This window comes from Schistocerca serialis, unplaced genomic scaffold (assembly GCF_023864345.2).
Source record: "Schistocerca serialis cubense isolate TAMUIC-IGC-003099 unplaced genomic scaffold, iqSchSeri2.2 HiC_scaffold_509, whole genome shotgun sequence".
Lineage (NCBI taxonomy): Eukaryota > Metazoa > Arthropoda > Insecta > Orthoptera > Acrididae > Schistocerca > Schistocerca serialis.
The window spans coordinates 41,305-47,500 of record NW_026048090.1 but is presented as its reverse complement, the minus strand read 5'-3'; the positions used below and the strand labels follow the sequence as shown (position 1 = coordinate 47,500).

At 57.7% G+C, this 6,196-nt stretch overlaps 3 non-coding genes across 3 annotated transcripts in view; all 3 read right to left on the bottom strand.

The window, feature by feature from the left end:
- Positions 1-1,461, bottom strand: part of LOC126447505 (large subunit ribosomal RNA) — a 4,222-nt gene extending 2,761 nt beyond the window's left edge. Inside the window, exon 1 of the ribosomal RNA XR_007583717.1 lies at positions 1-1,461. This exon is cut by the window's left edge and continues 2,761 nt beyond it. This is a non-coding gene — a ribosomal RNA (large subunit ribosomal RNA).
- A 188-nt stretch (positions 1,462-1,649) lies between these two features.
- Positions 1,650-1,804, bottom strand: LOC126447511 (5.8S ribosomal RNA). The gene has a single exon (XR_007583722.1). It is a non-coding gene; the product is annotated as a 5.8S ribosomal RNA (ribosomal RNA).
- A 351-nt stretch (positions 1,805-2,155) lies between these two features.
- LOC126447495 (small subunit ribosomal RNA) lies at positions 2,156-4,065 on the bottom strand. Its single transcript, XR_007583708.1, has one exon. It is a non-coding gene; the product is annotated as a small subunit ribosomal RNA (ribosomal RNA).
- Positions 4,066-6,196: the final 2,131 nt, after the last annotated feature.

The window sequence follows — 6,196 nt, the reverse complement described above, 5'->3', positions numbered from 1 at the left end:
TGGCCCACTTGGCACTCCGATCCGAGTCGTTTGCTCGCGGCTTCAGCATATCAAGCAAGCCGGAGATCTCACCCATTTAAAGTTTGAGAATAGGTTGAGGTCGTTTCGGCCCCAAGGCCTCTAATCATTCGCTTTACCGGATGAGACTCGTACGAGCACCAGCTATCCTGAGGGAAACTTCGGAGGGAACCAGCTACTAGATGGTTCGATTAGTCTTTCGCCCCTATACCCAGCTCCGACGATCGATTTGCACGTCAGAATCGCTACGGACCTCCATCAGGGTTTCCCCTGACTTCGTCCTGGCCAGGCATAGTTCACCATCTTTCGGGTCCCAACGTGTACGCTCTAGGTGCGCCTCACCTCGCAATCAGGACGAGACGCCCCGGGAGTGCGGAGGCCGCCGCCCCGTGAAGGGCGGGGAAGCCCCATCCTCCCTCGGCCCGCGCAAGGCGAGACCTTCACTTTCATTACGCCTTTAGGTTTCGTACAGCCCAATGACTCGCGCACATGTTAGACTCCTTGGTCCGTGTTTCAAGACGGGTCGTGAAATTGTCCAAAGCTGAAGCGCCGCTGACGGGAGCGATTATTCCGCCCGAGAGCATCCCGAGCCAACAGCGGCGCGGGTCCGGGGCCGGGCCAGGTAGGTCCGTCATCCGGGAAGAACCGCGCGCGCTTGCCGGGAGCCCGAGCGCCCAAAGGGGCGAATCGACTCCTCCAGATATACCGCCAGGCAGCCAGCCAGGACACCGGGGCTCTGCCCAACAGACGCGAACCGAGGCCCGCGGAAGGACAGGCTGCGCACCCGGGCCGTAGGCCGGCACCCAGCGGGTCGCGACGTCCTACTAGGGGAGAAGTGCGGCCCACCGCACACCGGAACGGCCCCACCCCGCGGCGAGTGGAAAGGCAACCGGACACGACCCCGCCGCGGATTGCTCCGCGCGGGCGGCCGGCCCCATCTGCCGAGGGCGGAGGCCAGTGGCCGGATGGGCGTGAATCTCACCCGTTCGACCTTTCGGACTTCTCACGTTTACCCCAGAACGGTTTCACGTACTTTTGAACTCTCTCTTCAAAGTTCTTTTCAACTTTCCCTCACGGTACTTGTTCGCTATCGGTCTCGTGGTCATATTTAGTCTCAGATGGAGTTTACCACCCACTTGGAGCTGCACTCTCAAGCAACCCGACTCGAAGGAGAGGTCCCGCCGACGCTCGCAGCGGCCGCTACGGGCCTGGCACCCTCTACGGGCCGTGGCCTCATTCAAGTTGGACTTGGGCTCGGCGCGAGGCGTCGGGGTAGTGGACCCTCCCAAACACCACATGCCACGACAGGCGGCAGCCTGCGGGGTTCGGTGCTGGACTCTTCCCTGTTCGCTCGCCGCTACTGGGGGAATCCTTGTTAGTTTCTTTTCCTCCGCTTAGTAATATGCTTAAATTCAGCGGGTAGTCTCGCCTGCTCTGAGGTCGTTGTACGAGGTGTCGCACGCCACACCGCCAGCCGGCTGTGCACGCTACCGAGTAAGTACCGGTATGCGAACCGCCAGGCGACGGGCGCGCATCGCACGTTTAAGGAGGCGCGGCCGGCCCCACAGGCGGCCGCGACGCTCCCAGGTCTGCGAAGCGGGGCAAACGCCGCGCGCTTCAGTATACGTAGCCGACCCTCAGCCAGACGTGGCCCGGGAACGGAATCCATGGACCGCAATGTGCGTTCGAAACGTCGATGTTCATGTGTCCTGCAGTTCACATGTCGACGCGCAATTTGCTGCGTTCTTCATCGACCCACGAGCCGAGTGATCCACCGTCCTGGGTGATCTTTTCTTAGTTTCCACTGTCTCTTTCAAGACAGTTGCATAGGCGGGACGTAGGCGTGTGGCGGCCCCTGTTCAAGCGTTCTGTGTCCAACGGCCTCACGGCCGATGGGCGTCGTACGGCTCCACACCGGAGCGGACAGGCAGTCGGGCGAAAGTCATTCAAAACCGGCGCCAGGCGCCAGGTGCCGCAGGCCAGCCGCTCCAGCGCTTCAGCGCTCGTACCACACAACATTGGCGTTAGTTTTGAGAAGCACGCGTGGTTCCGCACGCGGCGCACGGCTACTGCGAGCCGTACAGGTAGCGTGTTGCGCGACACGACACGCACATCGAAAGACATGCAGTCTAGTCGGTAATGATCCTTCCGCAGGTTCACCTACGGAAACCTTGTTACGACTTTTACTTCCTCTAAATGATCAAGTTTGGTCATCTTTCCGGTAGCATCGGCAACGACAGAGTCAATGCCGCGTACCAGTCCGAAGACCTCACTAAATCATTCAATCGGTAGTAGCGACGGGCGGTGTGTACAAAGGGCAGGGACGTAATCAACGCGAGCTTATGACTCGCGCTTACTGGGAATTCCTCGTTCATGGGGAACAATTGCAAGCCCCAATCCCTAGCACGAAGGAGGTTCAGCGGGTTACCCCGACCTTTCGGCCTAGGAAGACACGCTGATTCCTTCAGTGTAGCGCGCGTGCGGCCCAGAACATCTAAGGGCATCACAGACCTGTTATTGCTCAATCTCGTGCGGCTAGAAGCCGCCTGTCCCTCTAAGAAGAAAAGTAATCGCTGACAGCACGAAGGATGTCACGCGACTAGTTAGCAGGCTAGAGTCTCGTTCGTTATCGGAATTAACCAGACAAATCGCTCCACCAACTAAGAACGGCCATGCACCACCACCCACCGAATCAAGAAAGAGCTATCAATCTGTCAATCCTTCCGGTGTCCGGGCCTGGTGAGGTTTCCCGTGTTGAGTCAAATTAAGCCGCAGGCTCCACTCCTGGTGGTGCCCTTCCGTCAATTCCTTTAAGTTTCAGCTTTGCAACCATACTTCCCCCGGAACCCAAAAGCTTTGGTTTCCCGGAGGCTGCCCGCCGAGTCATCGGAGGAACTGCGGCGGATCGCTGGCTGGCATCGTTTATGGTTAGAACTAGGGCGGTATCTGATCGCCTTCGAACCTCTAACTTTCGTTCTTGATTAATGAAAACATACTTGGCAAATGCTTTCGCTTCTGTTCGTCTTGCGACGATCCAAGAATTTCACCTCTAACGTCGCAATACGAATGCCCCCGCCTGTCCCTATTAATCATTACCTCGGGTTCCGAAAACCAACAAAATAGAACCGAGGTCCTATTCCATTATTCCATGCACACAGTATTCAGGCGGGCTTGCCTGCTTTAAGCACTCTAATTTGTTCAAAGTAAACGTGCCGGCCCACCGAGACACTCACTCAAGAGCACCCTGGTAGGATTGCAACGGGGTCCGCCTCGGGACGCACGAGCACGCACGAGGCGCGTCGCACGCCTTCAGCTCGCCCCACCGGCAGGACGTCCCACGATACATGCCAGTTAAACACCGACGGGCGGTGAACCAACAGCGTGGGACACAAATCCAACTACGAGCTTTTTAACCGCAACAACTTTAATATACGCTATTGGAGCTGGAATTACCGCGGCTGCTGGCACCAGACTTGCCCTCCAATAGATACTCGTTAAAGGATTTAAAGTGTACTCATTCCGATTACGGGGCCTCGGATGAGTCCCGTATCGTTATTTTTCGTCACTACCTCCCCGTGCCGGGAGTGGGTAATTTGCGCGCCTGCTGCCTTCCTTGGATGTGGTAGCCGTTTCTCAGGCTCCCTCTCCGGAATCGAACCCTGATTCCCCGTTACCCGTTACAACCATGGTAGGCGCAGAACCTACCATCGACAGTTGATAAGGCAGACATTTGAAAGATGCGTCGCCGGTACGAGGACCGTGCGATCAGCCCAAAGTTATTCAGAGTCACCAAGGCAAACGGACCGGACGAGCCGACCGATTGGTTTTGATCTAATAAAAGCGTCCCTTCCATCTCTGGTCGGGACTCTGTTTGCATGTATTAGCTCTAGAATTACCACAGTTATCCAAGTAACGTGGGTACGATCTAAGGAACCATAACTGATTTAATGAGCCATTCGCGGTTTCACCTTAATGCGGCTTGTACTGAGACATGCATGGCTTAATCTTTGAGACAAGCATATGACTACTGGCAGGATCAACCAGGGAGCTGCGTCAACTAGAGCTGAGCAGCCGGCCGCCCGGGAGTGTGTCCCGGGGGCCCGCGCGAACACGCAAGCGTCCACTCAATTATTCTGCAAACAGGAGGAGGCTGAGCTCCCCTGCACCATACACCTCGAAACCCTCTCAGGTCCCGGCGGCGCGCAGCGCCGTCCTAAGTACTTGGTCGGGTTCGAGAGAGGCGCAATCGCCCGGGGTTTGGCGAGTAGACGCTTTAGGTGCGACCACCCGTGCTCCCAACTGAGCTTGCCGCTGCCGACAGAGGCCCGGGAGCGTGCTGTCGTGGCATTGCCGGCGGGAGACAACACGCGCCACCTACGGTGACCGGCAGCTCCAACGCCAGCGCCACAGAAGGACAAAAGCCCCACTTGGGTGCCGAAGCGAACTCTCCCAGCACAGCGCACGCGCCAACACGTCCGCACAGCTGCGATACAAACCACCTGCGAGAACCGCAGAGGCGACCGAGCAGCAGACGGCGTCGCGGCGCCGAGCGCCGGGCGGCGGCGCATCCTCAGCGCACACAGTCCTCAATCGGACCAGCACACTGCAGATGTCCACCGCGCTTCGCACCGGGCCCGCGAGGACCTACTTTGGCCGCACGGCGCCGCGTGCAGGGTGCGCCGGCGCGCAGCTGCGCCGCCTGCCGCCTCCGTCGGCCGGCGCGCCTGCCACTGGCCGCCCCCACCAGCCGGCTGTAGCGCGTGCGCCCACGCACCGCGCGGCCAGCACGCCGGGAGGCCCCCCCTCACCGGCCGGGGACGGTCCCACCCAGCCACCGCCGCGTATCGCTTCACACCCAGATGCCATTCACGTTCGTGGGCATGGTGGGTATCGCTGGAACAACCGGTTGGTAGCTCAACCGATCGTCGCCATCACTGATTCACCTCTAGCGAGAACAACCGCACCACAACGGTTTACCAGTTGTTCATTTGCGTAACGTCACCAGCAAACGTAGGCGTCCATCGCCATTTGCAAATTCAACGATTGTTGCATGCCTGTGTCAGGTGTCACGACACACTATGTCTGCCCACATACACGCAACAACATGTGCACGCTTCGCGAACACGTGGAAGGTGGCCCCCGTACGTATGCGATGTCCATTGCGCGAACGACTGTCAACCGGCCTCTGTCGCATGTCGCAGATGTGGAACGCAGTGCACCATGCTATCACGGTGTGTGAGAAGAGACGACTACGTCTGACAACACGCGCCACTACATCAACAGACGGCTCATGCTGATCGCCATCCAGGGCATACCACACTGCAATCCAGCTCTTATAGGGAGACGACACGTAGCTGAGTGCACAACATTTGGACCGCATGGTTCGCCGTTGTTGGCGCAGTCGTTGTACGGTCACATGTACCACGATGTATCATTCAGTACATGAGGACCAATGTGCAGTACAGTGTGTGATTTGGACGTACAACATCAGCGGACAGTTGACACAGGCCGTACCACAGCGTAGGCTAAGTGCTTCGCCATGCGAATGCCAATGAACAACTGCAAATGCCAATGAACAACTGCAAAGGGCATTGAGCATGTACGTCCTGCTGCCATCCACATTACAGTGTATAGCTGCAAGGTGTTTAACATGAAGCGATACACTGGGGACCGGGCAGTGCGAGTAGCAAACTATATTGCGGGGGTTGCAGTTAGGCAACACTACACTAATTTAACGCGTCGTATGACAATTACAGAGCAGGTTAAGGCCCAACGTGTGTTGGGTTAAGGCCCAACGTGTGTTGGGTTAAGGCCCAACGTGTGTTGGGTTAAGGCCCAACGTGTGTTGGGTTAAGGCCCAACGTGTGTTGGGTTAAGGCCCAACGTGTGTTGGGTTAAGGCCCAACGTGTGTTGGGTTAAGGCCCAACGTGTGTTGGGTTAAGGCCCAACGTGTGTTGGGTTAAGGCCCAACGTGTGTTGGGTTAAGGCCCAACGTGTGTTGGGTTAAGGCCCAACGTGTGTTGGGTTAAGGCCCAACGTGTGTTGGGTTAAGGCCCAACGTGTGTTGGGTTAAGGCCCAACGTGTGTTGGGTTAAGGCCCAACATAGGTTGGGTTAAGGCCCAACATAGGTTGGGTTAAGGCCCAACATAGGTTGGGTTAAGGCGCAACATAGGTTG